Below are 22,484 nucleotides of genomic sequence, written 5' to 3'. Positions count from 1 at the left end.
GACGGAGCATCCACAACCTCTCTGGGCAGCCTGTTCCAGCACCTCATCATTCTTATGGTAAAGAACTTCCCCCTGACATCCAACCTAAATCTCCCCTCCCTCAACTTAAAACCATTTCCCCTTGTCCTCCAGCTATCAACCCTTTACAAAGAGTTGATTCCCCTCCTGTTTGTAGGCTCCCTTTAGGTACTGAAAGGCTGCGATGAGGTCACCCTGCAGCCTTCTTTTCTCCAGGCTGAACAAGCCCAGCTCCCTCAGCCTGTCTTCATAGGGCAGGTGCTCCAGGCCCCTGATCATCTTTGTGGCTCTCCTCTGGACCCTCTCCAGCAGCTCCCTGTCTTTCTTGTACTGGGGGCTCCTGACCTGGACACAGCACTCCAGATGGGGCCTCACAAGAGCAGAGTAGTGGGGAACAATCACCTCCCTGTCCCTGCTGGCTCCCCGTCTTCTGATGGAGTCCAGGATACCATATAGGGTCTTAACGTTCAGAGGGTTCTGAATGTAAAGAATAATAATTTAGAAAAGTATAAATATCAGTTCTATCCAGTGGTGTCATAGAATCACAGAATCATTAAGGTTGGAAAGACCACTAAGATCACTTAGTCCAGCCATAAACAGCAATGTATGTGAATCTCTTTTATATAGCCCCCCCTAGCTCAGTCTCCTTTCAAATTGAGATCCTTTCTTCTTTCCCAGCTGGATCCATTATCTAAAGTCATTTGGATTTCATTATGGTGAATGCAGTATAAATGTTTAAGAAGAAGACAGCACTAGAACATTTTGGGACAACCTGAGAAATTGTCATAGATTACTAGGAGGAAATGATCTCTGTTATAACTCCCTGGAAGGTAGAGGGTGGGAAAGTAACTCTCAGGTATAAGAAATGGCTTGTTAAGGTAATAAAAGAAAATAAGAGATTGATTGATGTGAGTTAAGGAGCTTCATGTATTTCTTAAAGGACCTACTTCTGCTGTTCATTGACTTCTGCCAGCTATCAGTTATCCTCAATCTGCATTGACAAAAGGTTAGAGAAACCTACCACCTCTGAGTCACATAGCATGTGTTTCTCACTCCCTCATCTTAGTCAGCCAATCATATTTTGAATAGTGCAGATGGGGCAATCTGATAGAAGATAAGATCACACTAAGACCAAAGACCCATCTAGTCCAGCATCTGTTTCTACGTGATGCTTCCATTCGCTGCTCTACCAGCTTCCAACTATGCCCAGTTCAAAGGATTTTCTTTAGATGTAGTCTTATTTTGGTAAGTCTCCTACCTAACTAGTTCCCTCCCTTATCACCCATTCGTTCATACATCACAGCCACAGTGAGTGTACCTCCTACTGTACAAAGAAGTTTGTACCTTCTTTGTTTTACATTCCTTAGTTCTCATGTGGTAAGGCTCAAGATCCATTCTCTTCATTCTGTTCGTGATTTCTCAGAGTCGTGTCATGTTGTGGAATCATGGAATGATTTGGTTGGAAGGGACCTTTTAAGATCATCTAGTTCCAACCCCCCCTTTTACAAGTAGGGACACCTCCCTCTAGAGCAGGTTGCACAGAACCCTACCCAGCCTGGCCTTGAATGCTTCCAGGAAGGGGACATTTGCAACCTCACTGGGCAACCTGTTCCATTGTCTTACCACGCTTGCAGTAAAGAATTTCTTCCTAATATCTAATCGAAATCTACCCTCTTCCAGTTTAAAACCATTTGCCCTCACTCTGTCACTACATATCCTCTCAAAAATTCCTCCCCAGATTTCCTGTAGACTCCCTTCATGTACTGGAAAGCCACTATAAGGTCTCCTCAGAGCTTTGTCTTCTGCAGGTTGCACAGCCCCCAGCTCAGCCTGTCCTCATAGGGCAGGTGCTCCAGCTTTGCCCTGGTCCAAAAACAGATGCATGTTAAGTGTAGAATGGCTTGAGAGCAGACCTGAGGAGAAGAATTTGTTCTTACAGACCACTTGAGACCACCTGTTTTCCAGGAAGAAGTGTACCAACGTCCTCTGAGGTAGTTGCTGAGTAGATTTTCTTGAAAGTTCTGAGCTTCAGTTGTCACTCTTTTTGCTTTTCTCTGAAACATCTTATTTTACCTGCTTTCTTTTGAAAGATGGAGATGTTCAGCACAAAAAGAGGTTGAATGATGCTTTCCTGCTGCAACACAATCATTTTTCTCTGTTTTGTTCTCAATATGTACCCAAAACATTTCTAACATCTGGTTTTCCTTCTTGACTGCTATTAAGCATTGGCTTGATATCTTCATAGGACTGTCTAGCATGAGCCTAGATCTGCCTCCTAAGTGGTAATGATCAATTCCATCATACTAGTATGTGGTGTTGAAGCTGCTCTGTGTGCACTGTTCTCCATTTCTCTATGTTGAATTTCACTTGAATTTTGCCTGCCACTTGATTGCTTAGCCACTTGGTTTCATAAGGCTCATTTATACAATTTTTTTGGTCACTGCTTGTCCTTGCTATCTTGCTATCCTCATCAAACTTCTGTGACTCACTACTCACCCACTTTCCCAAGTGATTTATGAATACATTAAGCACCTCAGGTACCAGCTCAGATCTCGCAGGAATTTGAAGGGTGGAACACATAACATTGCAAAGACTGTCCATTTGGTGTTTGTCTCTGCCTTATCTTTTAACTACTTATTTATCCACACAACTGTCTTCCCCTTTTTCCATCACCACTTAGCTTTCTTTAAAAACTTTAGTGAATGATTTTGTCCAAGTCCCTTGGAAGTCCAAGTAGATTATGACAGCTGAATTAACATCAGCCATTTATGGGTTTATCTCTAGAGACCTCTTGTAAATTTGGAAGATAGAACTCTTCATTATAAAAGCAATGCTGACTTTTTTTCCCAAGTGAATTCAAGTTATTACTAGTCCTTCCTTAGGCTAATACTGATTTTCTCAGTAGGTAAACATGATGTCTTCAAAGCTATTCCAACAAACGTTGCTTTAACCTTTATCCAAGAAGGACAGTAATATGTTAGCTGATATATAAGTTTTCTCCATATTGAATCCAGTACTATTTACTGTGTTACAAACCCCACAAGGAAGAATAGATGAGGCAAATGTTGGTTGTATAGCAGTAGAGGTTGAGCCTTCCCACCAGTATTCCCTTATGTTATGTTGCCATGTGACAGATGGTAGTAGAGTGGAAGTTTGACAAAATGATATCTTACATGGAAATATGCATGAGGCAAGGTCATTAAATTTTTCCATGAGGAAGAAATGGAATCCACTGACATTCACTGACATTTGCTGAGAGTTGGTAGAGACCAAACAGTAGATGTGAGCACAGTGAGGTGATGAGTGGTGTGTTTCAGCAGTGGCAACATGGAAGACAAGCCACATTCTGGATGGTCATGTAGGTTTTTGAATGTGGCATGTGGGCTCTTGTTTATCACTGATGAAAATGCATAGCTAATAGTGGTGATCGTCAAAGAAGAGTGTCTTGTAGTTGAGAATTTGTTCTAGCAAGTAGTATACTTCATATGCTATGGGCATGGGACAGAGTAGCTGGGAGATGGTACAGAGGAAATGGACATAGGTATATTGGTCAATGCTTGGCCAAACGTGAGTCAGCAGTGTGCCCAGGTGGCATTCTGGCTTGCATCAGAAATAGTGTTGTCAGCAGGAGCAGGGAAGTGATCATCCCACTGTTCTCGAAGGTACACTGCACTAGTGAGGCTGCACTTCCAGTACTCTGCTCAGTTTAGTACAATCCCTCACTAGAAGAAAGACTACGAGGCCCTGGAGTGTGTTCAGAGGAGAGCAACAAAGCTTATGTACTAGGAGCACAAGTCTTATGAGGAGTGGCTGAGGGAACTGTGATTGACTTGACTAGAGGAGGCTCAGGGGTGACCTTTTTGCTCTCTACAACTGCCTGAAGGGAGGCTGTGCTGAGGTGGGAGTTGGCATCTTCTCCTATGTAACTAGCAATAGGACTAGAGTGAGTGGCCTCAAGTTGCGCTGGGGAGATTCAGGTAGGACAGTGGGAAGTACTACTTATCCAAAAGAGTGGTCAGGCACTGAAACAGGCTGCTGAGGGATGGAGTGGTGTCACCATCCCTGGAGATGTTCCAGAAACATTCAGTTGTAGTACTGAGGGATGTGGTTTACTGGGAGATGTTGGTGACATATGGACAGTTGGACTGGATAATCTTAGAGGTCTTTTCCGCTGGTGATTCTATGAGTCTGTTACTGTGCTCTTAGTATCTGTTGTAGTTTAAATGGAAATAAATAAGAGGAGTTACTTCTGCTGTGATCCATGTATGAGTACGAGTGAATGAAGTGAAGATATTTACTATAGTAATGACAGCTTGTTGTCATGTGCTTTGGTGATTCCATGTCAGAGCTGCAGTCCAGCAAGATGGTCATCTTGAAAGTTCAAGTGACTTCTGTTATCACTTACTTTAACAATAAGGCAGTGGTAGAACAAGTGAGGTAAAAATCTACCTAAAATGGTCACTTGCAATCTGTGCACTCTGTTACGCTAAATATTTGAACTTTACAAGCCCTGTCAGTTTATTTATTTACTTCATTTACTTTGCACATAATATGATGCACATAATAGAAATAACCTATTGATTTGCTATGATACAAAGTTTAGCATTAGTTAAATCTACCATCATTGTATTCAGCCTGGCAGGAAAGACATAGGAATACTGGTGGAAAAACAACAAAAACAGAAGGGCAGAAGGTTAATTTTTATTCTGTGTATGTGTGTCACCTTATTAACGTGTCACCTGCTTCTAGGACATAGATTAATTTGCTATTTCAGTGTTCTAACATGCTTACTTTTTTTCCCCTCCTCAAAAGTCACAAAGGAACTAAACATAGATTTACTTAAAATTCTAGGGAAAGAGGCGGTCCTTCCCCTAGACACAACTGTTCTCTTGATTTTGATAGCATTACCACTAGCATTAAATACAATTTACTTTATCTGATGACAGTTTGCTGAACAAGATCTCAAGTTTTAATAGGATCAGGACATAGATAGTAAGCAGAGAGAAGAGAAAAGCATTGTGGGTGGAATTCATCCCACCCCATTACCCCTTTCTTAACTAAGAACAAATTGAGCACAAATAAGAGATAACGTGGTCTCCAGGAGGTGGGCTGAGTTAGAGGGCAGCAGCGCATCCAGTTTCCAGGCTGGAACAGAGTTTGACACCCTGCTGTATTTCTCCTGGTGCTTTGTTGCCCTGTTGTAGTACAGTTGTGAACTCATTACTCAGATATATGCTTCTCTCTATTCACCACTGCACTCTTAATTACCCTCTAGTTTATGATAGCTAGTGCAGGCTCACGCAGTTCTGAGATTACCTATTCTATAAGCCATCCACTCTTTGCACAGCAGAACCTTTTTTTTTATGTATCTCATACTATCATGGGCAAATTTCATAGTACGATAAAGCCCTTCACCAATCAAAACATCTAGTGTTAGAGGAGAAATTGGTTTCTCATTCAGAGTTATGGGACTATTATGACCTCCCACATTACTGCTGGTTCATTTGCAATCAGCTTTTTCATTATCTTTCAGCTACACAGGACCAGAATTATGTTAATTGCCCATTAACTACAGTTGGGTGATTCATTTATTCTTCTAATTTAGAGTATCGAAAATGGATCTAACCTCTATTTTGCTTCTAAAACTTTCTGATACAATGTGTGCCATTGCAAAGGTGAAAGTAAAAAAAACAAGATACCAAGAAAGCCTTATCCTTCACAGTGCATGGTGTCTCCATGGACAGCGTAAGATGTATTTCTTGCTTCTCTCCACAAGGTGTTCTGCAAGCAATGACAAATAAGTTTATCAGAAGAGTTTATTTCTTCTTACCTCCTTCTCTACTGGAGTAGATTTTCCTCTGTGTGTACCGAAGTTCCTTAAATTTTGTTTTTCCCTTTGTAATTTCTGACTATTAAGGAGGGTTGTGCTTCAACGCTTAAATCATCCTCTACCTAGAAAAAAAATCAGATAAGATTTCTGTATTGCAACCTTATTGAACATCTGTGGCGTTTGCTGCATGTGGGTTGTACAGCAAGTATCATCCACAGTACAATTCCAACTTTTTTTTCCTACTGTTGGGATTCTTGAGGTTTGTATTCATTTGTGGGGAAAAAGGGGATAACAATATTTTTATTTCAAATGTTTCTTCCTTGAATGTTTCAGGACTGTGGACTTGGGAGTGTTTTCATCTCTATTTTCTATAACAGATTGTAATTTAATTTCAGTTTTCTCCTGTAGCAGAATGTAGGTGTTTGTGATAATTGTTGAAGGCAGAGTTCTCTGTGGAAGCGTAGCATCAGTCCTTCAAATACTTAAGTATAACTTTACTCAAGTGAATTAGCCTAATTGATATGACTCTAGCACTTACATGAATGAATGTATCGTTTAGAAGGATGAACATATTCATCCTTAACTAATTGCAGTCTTGGAAAGAATAACTTTCTACACTTTCCCAATAGACTATTTGTACGATCATAGCAATGCCTAGGAAATTTAACCAAGGATCCAGGCATGACTTTGTTCAATACTGTACGGGTAAGTAAGAAAGAATGCATGCAGACACTCTGAAGGCTCGTACTCCAAATGTGTTAAGGCAAAGAAATGTGATAGAACAGGCAAAAGGTTTTGGGGACAGGAGGGGCACAAAGTGAGAGTGGGCATTTTTGCCCTTGTGCACTGTAAAGTAGCTGAGAGGGCCCTCAGGTGAGGAACCCCAGAGTGCCTAAAAAGAAGGATAAAAAACAGACTGAAAGTGGGTTTGGGGGAAGCCAGTTGTCCATGTGGGGATGGAGTCATTAAGGCAACTGGAAGGCTTGGGGAATGAAACTTTGAATTACAACAGGAGGAAAAAATGAAGGTCTCTGATATTTTATTGTAGGCAGGGCAAGATTTCTTGACTGAACTGTTATCTTTCATTGGACCATTGGAACTGGAAGAATTGGCTGAGATTCTGGGGGCAAGAGTGCACCAGAAGAACTGAACAAAAAAGTTGACATCTGAGCATGACAATTTCTTTCTTTCTTTTTTGGAGTGCTTGTGGAAGTAAAAGTAGGAAGTAGTGCTGGAGTATGAAAGAAACAAATAAATAGTATTTTCATTTATCATGTTGGAGTGATTTAAAACTACTTCTGTGACTATTAGATTACAAATACTAAACACTTTGAATAGAGAATGAAATAACACTTATTGTGTTGCAGTGACAGTCTTTTTTAGCTGATAGACAAATGTATTTATGAAACACATCTAAATTCCCCAAATTATACCAAATTCTGTATTTTGTTTTCACCCTTTTTTTCCTCCCTTTTTTAGTAATTTGGCTTACCTTCTTTTGCTTTTTGCATGCTTTTGTTGTCAATCTTTCTCTGACATCTTCTTTTTTTTTTTTTTTTTTTTTTTAACTAACTCCTAATTTTCCTTCTCTATCCACTCTTAACTTTGATTTTGTAAGCCCTTGTACAAGACCGTTCACCCTGAAATCAACAGTGATTTTGATATATGGGCAAATTAAGTGCTGCAGGTTTAGGAATAAAATATCACTGACCTGGATATTAAACCTTAGTGTTTCAACAGATCTTTTTCTGTCTTAGAAACACCAGAAGTGCGTAAACCTTTATTATTCTGAATGCTGAAGGGGAGCATACACAGCCAATTGAATTTTTGAGGGTTTTTCAAATCAATATCTTATCAGAAAGACACAGAGCAGAAATCCATTTCATGCTGTATTCTCATCTCCACAGGTTGCACTGTGATTCATGTTTTATCATGATTTTGCAGTACGGCAAAAACCACAAGATCAGTGAATTTGATAGTCAGTGTCGCAAAACCATACATAAAATTCACTGATTTGTTCTCTACTCAGTCAGATTCTACCCATTACCATGAATTCCATCTATGGAAAGCAGGTGTGACAGAGTGAAAAATCTCACACAGTTACGGGTGTGCTCCTGAAGCCCGGAGGTTAATTCAGCATCTTAAAACATGGCTGCTGATTTCAGCATCCCTTTGACTTCTGTTTATGTAGTAGCCCTTCCCCAAACCTTTTTTTTTTTCATCTCCTAATCACAGATGTCATCTTGGAGAGGGTGGCAGCCTTGTAGATCAGTCGTCCGTGTGCTGTGACTGGAACATTCAAACTGTCTGCCTGCCTTCTAGTATCTTTGTATCGCGTGGCACTGACCTGTTTGTAAAGTTAAGCACTATCACATTGGAAAAACAAATTTAGACAAATGAACAGCTAGAAGAAAGGCTACACAGGCAAGAAGAGTAGCTCCAGCACAGCTCAGCCTCTGTACGTAGGCTGCTTTCTTCGAGGTACCATATACTAATGCAACCAGATAAAATGACTGGAAGGATGAAACTGCGAAGATGAATTGTGGTAGAAGAATTGGTTTCAGGAATCATAATAATTGAGTTATCTTCCTGCTCCCCTTTCCTAAAAAACAGGAGCCTCAGGCACGTGTCTGCTGGAACACGCATTGTCTCATTGATTTTACACACACACATGTACACACAGTGTTCAACACCTTCTTATTTGAGGTCCCCTTCTCTGATTGGGATTGATTTAGAAGCTCCTAATTCGTCTGTATTTAATCAATATCATAATACTCCTTGCATTCTAAAATATGCAGAATGCAAGATATAGATGGAGTTCATGTCAACTTTGCTTCTGGAATATTAATTATTTCATTGCTGATAATTTTTATTTAAATATGTATTCTTAAATCTTGACTTAACTTTTTAATATGGTACTTTTCCATATTTTTTAAAATATTCAGGGTTGAATGATTGGATGATGAGTTCATCTACCTATGAACTAATTAGAAGGGAGAAGTCTGAGATTCCTAGCTGTTGTAAAAGATGCAGTAGAAAGTATTTTTCTTTTCTTTTTTTTTTTTTTTTGAGATGAAATTTTTTTTTTTTTTTTTTCCACATACGAATGCTACCCTCTGCTGGAAAGCTGATACATTACAGCTTAATATTCAGCATTGCTCTCTGAATGACTTCTCCCGGACTGACTGCAGGTGACAATGGCATAGGTTTACCGCCCCGCTGCCCAGCTTTCCTTGCTCTGAATGCCAGCTGCACCGGTTCCCCAAGCTGCCCTACCTGCAAAGATATGGCATTTGAGAAGTACCTCTGACTTCTTTGCAAGGCAAACAAAGCATGAGATGGTTATCTCTCATGGGGGTTGCGAAATTTGATTCTGTATCTGGCAGGTAGCATGGCTGCCTGCATTTTTCTCCTGAGAAGCGAGTCTTTGCTGTGCACAGGGAGAGTGGTTCTGGGAGAAGGATGGAGGTGGCACTCCATGTGGCCCTTCGTCTCAGCCCTGCACTGTCAGAACAAGCTGATCCAAATGCTTGCTTTCCTGCATCTGATGTTTACTTGCATTGAAGGGACATACTTGGATCTGAATTCACTTCCAGTTTTCATTCTTCTCCCTTAGAATATTTCCAGTCTGTCCTCATGGCAGCCTACTATTTTGAGGGTGACTGACTAGTCTGGAAGAAAGGAGATGAGTGGTCTTAGATGTAAGATTAACCAGCCATTGGAATATCTGTCTGACACATAAAGATTTCACTGTTCCCAATTTTAGTCTAAAACGATGACGTTTCAGTTATGGTGTAGAGGGTAAGAATAGAGTACAGCCATGAGAGAATGTAATGCAACATAACCAAAATACCAGAAAACCAGAAGAAAGTGTAATTTATGCCAAGTTGTACTACCTTGATGGACTAGACCAGCAGAATATATTAACAAATGATACTTCCACAAGTTCCTGGTGGCATCTGCTATTGTTTAATGTATAATTATGCCTTTAGTATTGAGTAATAAAGAATGGTTTAAAAAGCTGAAGAATGTATCTCAGAATTAGTTATCTCTATTGATCCCAATTATGTTTCAGAGTCCTGTTGGTTTGGGGTTTTTTTTCTTCTTTTAATAAAGGAGTATTTCAATCTGGTTTACAGACTGTGTAAGCAGAAAGGCTCTAGTGCCATCAGCCATATTAACCACCCTGCTGCAATATGAATTTCTCATACTGGGCAGAAATAAGGCAGGATATTTACTATGTAAGGACTCATAACATGAAAAGGTACAAAATTCTTGTTTGTATTTTCAGATGAAAATTCAGTTTCTGTTTTTGCTGTAACCACAGAGCAGTCCACTTTGTTGCAGGATTCAGATCTGATATTGAATCAGCCTGAGTTGTTTTGGTTTACCTCAAAGCCTATGTGACATTTGTCATCATAAAATGCACAAAATATGGCAGTTGCTAGTTTGTAAATAAAAATTGATGGGGATTAAGCCACAGGAAGAAATATGCTCTATAATTAGTAGGAAAAAGTAGAAATAATTCTACTTCTTTAGAGCAGAGAAAATTTGCTCCCCTTATAGCTTTGTTATAAGTAAAAAAGCAAGTGCTCCTGTTACTGCTGTCAAAGTTTTTGTTATCCTTTGATTTATCGAAGTATTGGAACATAACTACTTACACCACTCAAGACTGACTAACACTTGCAAAGAATCAGCAGATTCAAAAACTGAGGGATTACTTCTAAGGTATGAAAGATGCTTTTCAGGCCTTTTAAGTGTAACTTAAATTACTGTGAACATTTCATAGTGTTTTGAGCTGCGGTGAATCTTGAGCCTTATTTGTTTATCTTCAAATAAAGATAAGACTGCATTATAGTGTTTTGTTGCCAATTGTATAAGGGTATTCTGGAACCTCAAGTACACATCAGGTAAAGAAGTATATTCCACAACACCCTCAAAATTTAGTAATGCACAGGTGATTGAAAATAATAAAAAGTAATAGACATACTACATTAATGCAGGATTATAATGGGATCAAGAATGAAGAAGTGTTTTTAATAAAATATTAGAGGAAGTTAGAATAGAAACCTATTTTTTGTTTAGTGTTCAGTTTTTCTGGGGGGAAAAATTGGATTAATTTTATTTGAGAGCGTAGTTTCGTGTGTGTTTGCTATGGATATATTCATAGTCTTTTAGCACAGACATTTGATTTCACACCTAGCCTGAAAATAAGCACAAGATTTTATCTTTTTTTTTTTTTAATTCCGAGGCAAAATACATATTAGTATTAAAGCCAGGCCAGCTTATACAAGTACAGGATCTCATCACATTTATAATATTCTCTTGTTTCACTCCCTTTTTTGTTAAAACATCTCTTGAAGCAGTGTTGTGGTTTTTTGTGTGTGAAAGAAAGATAAATGCACTGATTTAATAAAAAAAAAAAAAAAAAAAAAAAAAAAAAAATCAGATTTCAGTACAAATGGGCAGAAGTTAGCTATGAATACACTGAGGCTGGAAATCAGAAGACAAATACCAGTTAGGAGGGAAGCCTATTGGAACAGCTTTCCCAAAGGAGTGAGAGTAGTGAAAATAGAGGCAACAAAAATCCCTGATTTAGGAAATATGGAATATGATGTGTCCCTTGCTAACACAGGGTCTTGAGAACCCAGGAGGTTTCTTCTACTGCTGTGTTCCTAGAAATAGCATGTAGTTGTAGTTGACTGTAAATTGCCCTGAAAACTCTCTGAAAGATAGTTCTAACATTTAATCTTGGCACCATGTTTCTTAAAGTTTCTCTCCGCATCATTTTCTATATGTAGCCACTTCTCTTAGAACGATATTAGAACAGCTTTCTGGCATCCATGGATCTTGGTATCTACCCTTAGAACCACAGCTTAGACTGTGGTTCTATACTGAGTTCTATAGACCATAGCATCTGACAGTACATATGTATATCCTCATTACAGAAGTTTTCTCTAAAATGACTTGAGGTATTTGCTCCTAATGGTCACTATTTCAATATCAGAAGGGAGCGGATTTCTTAGATCTGTATGGAATGGTGTCCTGTGACTGAGTTGAGCATACTTCTTCCCTTGGATTTCCTGATCAACTTTGAATCCCAGTAGCACCATTGGAACCCAGCTTTGGAACCTTATCTATCAGCGCTCCTTTTTCATCGTGTAAAGTACAAAATGACGAATGAGCTGCCTTTTTGGTTTTGGAAGGTACGGGCAGAAGCATCCCCCGATATGATGCAGAATAATCTCTTGCTCTGAAACTGCATCAGCTGTAAAACCTTGATCTGGATATTTGTTTCCTCCTGTGGCCCATTTTGTGGTGGTTGCAAGATAGATAGTAAGATGGAGCCTATCTTTATATCGTCTTTCTTTTTCCCATCTGCATTCTAACAGATTTGAGCAGGCCTAAAGGTCACTCTGCATGTAGCCACAGTAGCTTTTTAAAAATCTTTGAGTGTTAATCCAGCTCTGTACTGCTTTACATTTGCATATTTGCTTAATCAGAAGTGTGTAAGGTCAGCACGGGAGCTTCATTAAGATATTCATGGCTAAAATTGCTCTCCTCATCACTTCCCTTACAACTCTCAGCCAAGCTCTGAGCAGGTTGCAGACCTCCCTTGTGCCCCCGCTGGGAGTGGCAGCAGGGATAAAAACAGATGCATAAATAAGTGGGGTGGCTGAAATGTTCCAGCAAGCAGGGGGTCTGAGAAGCTTGGATTGCGCTAGCCGTGTTTTAATTTGTGCTCTGTTTTCTTGAGAAAACACCATGAAATCTATTAAAAAAAGTAAAAGAACAAATCTGCAAAGCTAAGGCATGCAGGTTTGGGGGAGCAAATTGTGTCGTAGGAATTTTAACTGCTAGACTGTAATGATGCAAGAATACAGTGATCACTGTTCTGGGGAGCCTGTTCCATGCTCATCATCCTCTGGTGAAGAACCTTTTCCTAATACCCAGCCTGACCTTCCCCTGACACAGCCCCATGCCGCTCCCTCATGTCCTGCTGTTGTGACAAAAAAGCAGAGCTCAGCACTCCCCCTCTGCTGCAGGAGCTGCAGCCAACAGAGGGCTACCCCTCAGCCTCCTCTGGGCTGGATGAACAAACCCAGGGACCTTGGCCTCTCCTCATACATCTTGCCATACAGGCCTTTCATCACCTCTGTAGCACTTCTTTAGACACTGGAAAGGATGCAGATGGTGGCCTTTCTAAAGATGTTGGTCTTACTGGGGCCTTCTGTTCTTCCATGTTCTTCACCCACTGCAAACACCCATTTCTTCTTTCTTCTGCTGTTTCTACCCTTGTTTCTGCTACCAACCACAGGTGCAGAGCCTAACTGCCTAAATATTTTACTTCAAAAATAAGAGAATTTAGATTTGGGGTTAATAAAATGGTAAAAGATATATTAAGGGAGACAACTGCCTGCCTATTTTAGGAAGATTAAAACTTATTAATGTCAGGAAGCATTCTGCTGCAGTGTATGTTTGACCTCCTTTACCTCTACCTATCATATGGGAGGCACGCACCCCATATGTTCTATTTGGCTGGCAGGACAACAAATAGCATTCTGAAATACTTCCCTTACTTGTTATACTGTTAACGCACATTGACTTCTATCACAAGATACAAAATAGCAGAAAAACTATTTCAGGGCAAGTGCAAGTAGTATCGTATATATATTTCATATTCAAATTTTTCCTTACCACATTATAACCAACCCATTTCTTTTGTGGCAGCTTGGAGCTATTAAAGCTAGCTAAGGCTTTCAACTTTATATTTCAAAATGAATAGGTGCTCCAGGGGTTACAGCTACTGCCCATTAGGGATACTGCAGAGGCTATTTTGCGAGGATGTTTAAATACTATTTTGTCAAAGTAGGAAAAAGCCAGTAGAAGCTTTCAATTCAAATTTTAAGAGGATGCTACAGGCACTGTGGAGGTAATGTAAGAAAACTTGTAATTCCCATTAGTAGAGTTAAGAGGAATTACAGAACATACATGTAGAAAGCTGAACATCTGCTACGGATGAGAAGGCTTTTTAAATGGAAAGTGTAATAATGCTAACAGATTGCCAGCAGGATGATAAAAATAAAAAGTAAAAGTTAATTCCAGGCATTGTATTATAAGATGAGACTCTAGTGCTCATCCCATAATACTTTGGTCAGATTTATTTTTTAAAATGACTTTCTGAAAATTAATTGTTGTGTCTCTGCCACTGTCATGTCTTCCTCCCCTCCTTACCACTCACTCTTGCTCAGTTCAGCCTTATGTTCCAGCATATCAAGCTTTCCTTTCATTGAGGCTTCACTGACTACAGAAGTTTTCGTAACAGTGATTAAAGCCTGCAGAATTTTGCTCATTGTGAACACGCAGAACTGTAATGAGTTTTCCTGTTTATTAGGGTCATGATTTTTACAGTCAAAGGCTCCGTCCAGGTCTGTCTTCACTAAAGTTATTGTTTGTCTAGCATTTCATTGCTGCTCAAAAACAGACTCCATCTGTGCCCTACCATGTATTCTGTGCCAGCTCAGGGAACTGGGATGCTCTTGGTCAGGGAAACAGAGCAGCTGTGAAATAAAACTCTGGGGGGAAATAGTCTTTCAGTTTGAATCTTCTCTGATTGGCTCTCAGCACAACTGCTGCTGCTAGCTCAGCAGAGGCAATGACGAGGTGTATGCGGCTTCATGAAGAGGAGGCTTGGGGGCTGCTTTTCCCTACAGCCACATCCCCTTCAACTAATGTCCTTTTAAAACTAGTGGGAATTTTAATAAGGATTAAGCAAATGATTCAAGATTGGCACATCACGAGAGCGGTCATGAGTACGCTCTGACCCAAACCAACTCATTTGTTAGAACCTAACTTGGAAGTGGTCTGTTTTCTTTGGATTTAAAGCAACATGTAATAGGAAAAATCATTGCTCTGGAAGGATTTTTTCTTTGAAAACATTTGGGCTGAAGCTCTTGCAAACAATTGGTGTGTTCATCATTATTGCACTCAATCTCTTTTTGTAATTCAGACTTGAATTTGAGCAGACAAAGACTACCTGTGAATGTTACCCACTGGTGATCCAAGCACTGCCTCCCCTACCTTTGAGCTGATGCAAGTTCTCTGCATCTGACTAATGAGGCAGATTGGATGAGTTGTGCCTATAGCAGGATCTAGATTTATAAACCTTGATTTTTTGGCTAAAGAGTTACTTTATAATGATGAGTTATCAACAAATAAAAGTTCTTAAAAATCTGAATAATATACTTTGCCCCTCAATTTCTTTGATTACAACAGTATTCTTATTGTGCATTTCAGGGATCTCTGGTGATCAACAAAGCACCATGAAACACAGCCAAAAATATTTTTTAAAGGATAAATAGGTAAAAATGGAAGTTCTACTGTTGGGTACTTCGTAAATTTCTTTTATAGTGGCTCTAGTATATAACACCAGTATCCCTCATACAAGAGGCTCCCTAGATTTTTTTTGTTTTTGTTTTTTAGAGGGAACCTGGGCTTCTCTATTAAAAAACACAGGCAATAGTGCAATAAGCTGCTTGTGTAAGAAGGGATTTTCAGGAATGTGTCTGTCTTTAGTTTAACGGCAATGGAGCTTACAACAGCTAAGGTTCTGGCAACTCACAAAATTTTCTGTCTGTCTACAGCTCAGCAAGGAAGACAGTTCTGAAATAGAAATCTTTTGATCTTCAAATGACAAGATCTGAATAGTAAAACCCCTTTCGTAAGAAACACAGGCTGTAATTATGGCACATCTATTATTCAAAATGTTCTTGAAAATTCACGTAAAATCTGTTCAAAACAAACTGCAGCATTAGGTCAGGAAGTGGTCTGTAACACAGAGTATTTTTTTAATGTATTTCAGGCTCTGCTCAAGCAAGCATTTGCTTGCAATATTTTCCATTGAATACATAGAGTGTTTGGTCCAAATGGGTCGATCCTTTCCCTGTAAAAATAGATTCTAATTTATTCTGTTTTACTTTATAGAAGATCCCATATGTGTGCAAATTTTCTGAAGAGGCTCAGGTCCTTCCTTTCCTAATCCCTCTCCTCCATGTACAGCTGAGCTATGTTTGTGCCTGACAGTGAGCAAATCTGGCAACACAAATAGCTGTGTTAGCCACAGCTATTATAAAGAAAATTCTGCAATGTAACCATCTTGCAGCCAACATCAAATAACTGAGGAAAACAAGTGAGCTGGAGCTTAGTCATATTTGTTAATTAATGCGTGATGATTTCCAACTAAAATTAATTTAGTGATGGAGTAAAGCATATGGAATAATGCTTAAGCTTACATCAAAGGCAAATATTGAATACATTAAGATACATTATCTCTACTCTTTCTGGAGTACATTATGTTCTATTAAGACGTGATGTTCTGAATTTCTGCCTGGGCTTCTCTGAGAATTTGTGCGATGGTTCACAAATGCGTTCCCCAGTGCCCTCCTCTCTAGCACTCTTCCAATTCAGCTACCATTTTTTTGTTTCAGAGGAAGCATTAGCACTCATTATCTGTCAGCAGAATAAAAAAGAAAACAAAACAAAACCAAAAAGACCCAATAACACCTTTTTTTTTTTTTATATTTAAGATGACACATCTTTCTTGGGTGATGCTTCTGATGTTATCAGTAGGAAAAGCCTTCAAAGAAAATGAGTATCAAGCCTGAAACATTACATAATGCTGAGTTGAAAGACAAAGTGTTTTCTGGAATTCTAAATTTTTTTTAAGCAGCTGCCTTTAAGTGAACACAGCCATCACTGTTATAAAATATTCAAAGCCTCATACATATCAAACAGACAGAGTTACTAGGGCAAACAATCTCATGTATCAGTTAAACAAACATTTGGAATTTTTCCTAAGCCCACTCTAGGTCCTTAAGATGCTTCTAGTTTTAATAGATTTTATCTAGTGTCCATTTGTTTTCTGTTTTTTGTCTTTTTTTAAGACAATTTCCAACTTTGCAGAACCCTGCTGGCTTTCTGGCAGAGCAGATTGGCATGCAGTTCTGGAAGCCTGAGATTAAAGGACTTCTCTGTGTTAGGTCATTAGCCATTCCACTCACTGTAGTGTAGCTCGTTTTCCCATTCCTAATTGATCACTTCATTGATCAGACATTATGGAGATGGCTTAGCAACCTAAGCTTTAGCTTTGAAATGCAGTAGAGATTGCAATTACCTGAAAGTCTTCAAGGGTGCCTGCAATTTTCAGACAGTTGGAGGCTCAGCTAATCAAAGATTCTGGCTAATGGAAAGGAGAGAGAAGAGCTGTTTCAGCTGGGCTCCCTAAGGCCAAGAGAGATCCAGAGAGAGCGCACAAATGTGCCTATAAAATTTTTCCATGCCAAAGCAGGATGCCAGTGCATGTGTGGAGGAGGTGCTGTTCTGAAGTTGCCCTGTTCTGAAGATGGGTCAGTGTAACTCAGCACTTGCTGAGCTGTCCCAAGGTTACAGTCATCAGGAGTTTGAAATGGGGCTCAGAGGGCTGTTCTGCCTCTTGGAATCAAATGTTCTGCTTTGTCCCCACATGTACTGTTGGTCTTGCAGGGTCTTGAAATGTAGAGGGGTATGGGGACGTTTGCAGTGTGGAAAGCTGAGGAACGTAGGTGCTCGTGTGTAGAAACTGTCTGGATCCTGTGTCTTTTCCTCTTGGAATATTTTCCAGGGCAAAAACTTTAAGGCAGTCTCAAACGAACTGAATATAATGGCCAATTGGAACTGAGGGAGTGACTGGGACTGAGGTGACAGTGCAGACATGCTGCCCTTGTAGTTAGTATGAATCTCTCTCAGATGCCTTTCTTTTCAGTTTAGGTGAATGTGCCATTAAAAACTGAGGTCTTTACTATTTTCTCTGGTGTTACAACTCCTACCAAGTAATATATTCTTCACTATCTGCTAATTATTCTCCTACTGCTTGTTAATATACATTATGCTACGGGTCATCATCTACTCTGAAGGCTGGTTTTCAGTGGTGTGCACGTTGTGATATAGAGGATAAGAGATTTCTCTTTGAAGGCAGTTTATAAATCTTATTGGTCTCCTTCATGATGAAAGGCACTATAGATATATAAGAGATCAAAGCTGTATAAAGATCAGTCGTGTTTGTTTGCATGAGCTTTCTTTTTCTGTTCCTTCTGAGGATTTTGAGCTTCAAAGTTTCAGCTTTAAAGAAACTGAAAAGAACCCCACAAAAGAACCCCTAACAACCCACCACACTGCAGCTGGTTTGAGGTCAGGCCAGCCAAGTGCTGTACAATTTTGACCCGAACTCACATCCTCTTCTTCAACGTTCTTCTATCTACCAGTGATAGCTGGCTCAGAGAAAACCTGTGGTGTTTTTAATGACAGTGATGGCCCAGAGCAGTAAGTTTTGGAGAGGAGGAATGCTGCTTAGCAATAAAGGGGGAAAAGAAGTTTAACTCAAAACATAAGTGTTTCTATTGTGACTTTTCAGTCTGCTAGCAATATTATTATTCATTTGTGAGTATACATTAGCAATTGGCCTAAAAACATATGCAGTTAATTATACTGTTTCTGGTGCTTTTTTTTTTTTTTTTTTTTTTTTTTGGTACGCTTTACGTTGAAATTTGGAATTCTTAAACCTTTGATTTAAGTGCAAAGTATGCTTCTTTCAATGTCTGTAGGAATTGGTAGCATAAATCTAGTGTATTCATTGAAAAGAAGTGGCTGCATGCCATGTCCTGTGATATTAGGGTACTGTTTAGCAGAAAGTGGTCTGTGATATGTGAGCTTTTATTTTTCAGCTGAACAACTGCAAATTATTTCTTTTCAACATAGAGTGTTCTCATAAATGACATCAAAATAAACTTGTAACCCACAAAAATACCTTTTAAATGAGAAGCATACTGTGGTCACATACAGATAGACATGTTACATCATGTAATAAGCCAAAATTAAAAATAAATTTAAAAAAAATCAACAACAAGAAGAGAAAGTGACCCTGCCTGCTCAGTCCAAAAATCCTTCTCCTTTAAAGTGCTGCAAAAGGAGTGAATCAATATTATTTGGTTAACTGGCAGTACAAGCATCCAAAATCCACACATCTAAAGTCACTTATCCTTTTTTCCCCATTCCATTTAAAGCAAAAATAATCTAAATTAAAGGAGAAGTACTAAGAACTGGCATGGATCTATGTAGGTCTCTGTAGAGTAATTTAGTATGAAAGCGATGAGCCAGATCTAGATATATGAGTGAATCCCAGACTTTCTGCATATTATCCACACGCTACTCCAGAGATAAGTCATAGCAAACAATAAAGAAGTTGTGTAGCCAAGCAGAGTAGAGAACAATAACCTGTCTGGTACACTTTATCAATATAAAGTCATAGTACAACAGCCAAGGGAAAGTACAGGAATTGGGAACTGGGTTAAATAAGTTTCTATGGCTTGCAAGACCTCCAGGGGCCGTATGGACAAGAAGAATGTAAATAAAGGCCAGTGGCACAGGATTAAAAAATTTCAGTCTTCAATGGAAAAATGTTTCTTTTTAAGGATAGCAGAGGAAATGTTTCCATACTAGAAGAATCCAGCCAACCATGAAAGCAAATGTTTCCAATCTCTGTTATTTGCTCTACTTCTATATGTATATATTTAAGGAAAAAGAACAAAATAAGAGCAAAGCAGGAAACGTTAAGTCCCAGTTTAGGACAGTAGGCATTGGTTATCAACTTAAACAGAAAAGAAACAAAAAGCACGTATGTATCTGTTGTGCTTGGCCTAACGACTGTACAAACCAGTAACAGCTGCCTCCCTATCAGGAGAGAGAAGCCTTGCACCCCTGCATGGGTGCAAACACAGAGGTGGGTCCTGGGGACAAGAAGGATGCACAAGGCTGCTGCAGAAAGGTTTACATCCCCTCCTTGCTCTATCAGTGTGCCAGCCTGCAGGTGCCAGCAGCCTTTCCTGAGACCAAACCTCTCAGGGCATTAAGAAACTCTCACATCTCTGGAGTTGCAGACTTTACAGCCATATGATGCCATTGTGAGCTTCCACAAAACACATCCCTGAAAAGAGATTTCAGTTCCCGCTCTATGCAATCCATACGAGTCCTCTCGCTTCACTGCCATCTCTCCCCTATCCACAGTGAATCCAATCTGGAGGAATTGGAGAAATAGCAGAGGGCTGTGGGACCATCACCACTTTTGTAATGGGCAAATTCAGGTGGCAAGATTCAACTTTGATTTAGTTTCCTCGTCCAATCCGTAGAGAGAAGGCTTAAAATACCAGAGGTAAATTGTGAGAGGCCTTATTCTGTTGTCCATTTTTCTGTGTGTCAAAAAAAAATGCTCTCATGGTTTTACCTTATTCTCTGGTGTCACTTTCTCAGTGGTTAAGTACTGGTACAAGGCACTGTAATCAATGCTGACATTCAAAAAGTAAATGCTTGTCTTATCATAACCTGCTAAAGGCAGTTCTGCCTTCTCACAGTTGTTATTTTGCAGTTTCAGGCTAGAACTGTTCCCAGACCCAAAGTGTTAATTGTTAATTGTTAGCTTTGCTGACAATCAGGAACACACATCAAACTGGAAGGAAAGCAGGATTCTCAGCTGCCAGACTGATGAATAACTGAACCGTTCTCATGAGTATCCAATAATAGCAAAACTGCTTTCATATAAATGTGTTCAACCACACATAAAAGGATGATTTTTGGACGTGGAGGATTAAAACTTTCTCTTACACTTTCAGTATTACGGTCTACAAAAGCCGATTTCTCTGCTTCTTTCCTGAATTCCAGGATTAATCTGTGAGTATGCTTGACTAAAGTCTCTTCAAAAAGCTTTATTTAGATGTGAAAGGAAAAACAACTTGTCTCGTTTGCTCTGGTCTAAGCTTCTATTGCTCAGCGCCCATGAATTGCATTGCGTATAGGGAAATAATGTCAATTTTGTGCCTTCAACATTTGTGAAAAATGTCACCCTGCTTAATAGGTTGATTAAAACTCTATATGCTCCAGAAAATAAATATGGTTGTTTATCATACTTGCCCAAGATAATGACAGTAAAGAAGGTTGAAATGCTGTATGATTTCCTCTCTTCTGCATCCAGGGACATTCAGCACACAGATGGTGTTCCACATAAAGGATTGAGTTAACTGTTAAACATTTTTTCTTCCCATTAGCTCAATTAACAATATGCCCCGGCTATTAACAAAATAGACAAATCACAGAAAACTTGTCAGCTTAATCCTGACTGCTAAAACAGACCATTAGCCCAGATGGGATTGTTTCCTGGCCTATCAGGCTCAAAACATCTAGAAATTTTGCAGCCACCAGCCCAGACTCCAGCAGTGTTGATTCAGCTCTTCAGCCTTAATTGATTTTCAGGCACTTAACTCTCCAGAGATTTTTGAATGGCAGCTTAAATATTGAAAGCTACTCTTCTCTGCGTGTATGCTAGGTCACCTGAATTTTCAGAAGTGATGAGCTCTGAGGAGCCTTAAGTCAGCAGATGCCATCAGTGACGAAAATCACGGCAAAAACCCCTGAGACACTTTTGCCAGAGGGGGCAGTGTAGCAAATAAAGCAAGCATTTCCAGCTTGTTTTCATTTGTCGCCTTCTGCAGCAAAAGCACTCTTGCAGACCTTGGGGCTGGTGGCGTTGTGGAGGCTTCCATCCTAACTGTGAGAAGGGAGCTCTGCCTGCACATCACTGCTTCCTGCATAGCTGTGCCTATTCTGCTCTCTTCATCTCCATTTTCCCACATCTCCTTTTGCTTCTATGAAATATAGTAAGAAGGGAGTATCAGCCTATAGGCTAATTTTAGCAACACACGTGGCCTCTGCTATTCTTATAACTAATCGTGATCAGAAAGGTGGTGAAAAACACTGTAAATGAAACACAGTGGCCTGCTCAAACTCATTATGCTGCGAAGGCTGCTCTGAAAGAAGTGCCTCCTATTTTATAATGTTGGCCTAGGCTTCAAAGGCAGATGTTGGTGCTATGGCAATAGAGGTTGAAACTTCCTGTCAATATTCTGTCACTTTTTTTTGCTGTGTGACAGATGGTGTCTGACACGGAAGAGCGTATAAAGCTGAACTGTATCACTGGATTCCTCTCTGTGGAAAAAATAGCACCCACTGATGTTCATCAGCACTTGCTGAAAGTTCATGGAGATTAACAGCGAATGTGAGCACAGTGAGGCAGTGGGTGGTGTGTTTCAGCTGTGGTGACAGTAGCAGTGGGTCATCTCCACTGGTTCAAATTGTTACGAGAGTAGCATGCAGGCTCTTGCTCATTGCTGGCAAAAATACATGGCTAATGGTGGTGACTGTTGACAAATAGTGCTTCGTAGCTGAGAAACTGCTCTATCAAATAGTGTTATTATGCTCTTTGTATCTGTTGTAGTTTCCATGGAAATAAACAAGGAATCATTATTTTTAGAGTAACTCATGTACATTACCCAGTTTTAATTGCAGGGCTACAAGCATCTCATTATTTAGCATAACTCTTCGCACAGGAAAAGCTGATAATGAACCTCCTCTTCCATGTTTTATTCTCGTACTCCCTTGATGCGGAAAGAAAATAAAAGGTAAGATTTTTTTTTTAAATAAATGAGCAATTGCGTAGTCGCTAGACCCATCGACTTTTTGGTTCAATGTCTACTTGCAGAATTTAAGTCTTGAA

Source organism: Centrocercus urophasianus, unplaced genomic scaffold, assembly GCF_019232065.1.
Source record: "Centrocercus urophasianus isolate 14NV4802_14NV808 unplaced genomic scaffold, USGS_Curo_1.0 seq_10, whole genome shotgun sequence".
In the NCBI taxonomy this organism is placed as follows: Eukaryota; Metazoa; Chordata; class Aves; order Galliformes; family Phasianidae; genus Centrocercus; species Centrocercus urophasianus.
Note: the sequence above shows the minus strand (reverse complement) of the source record.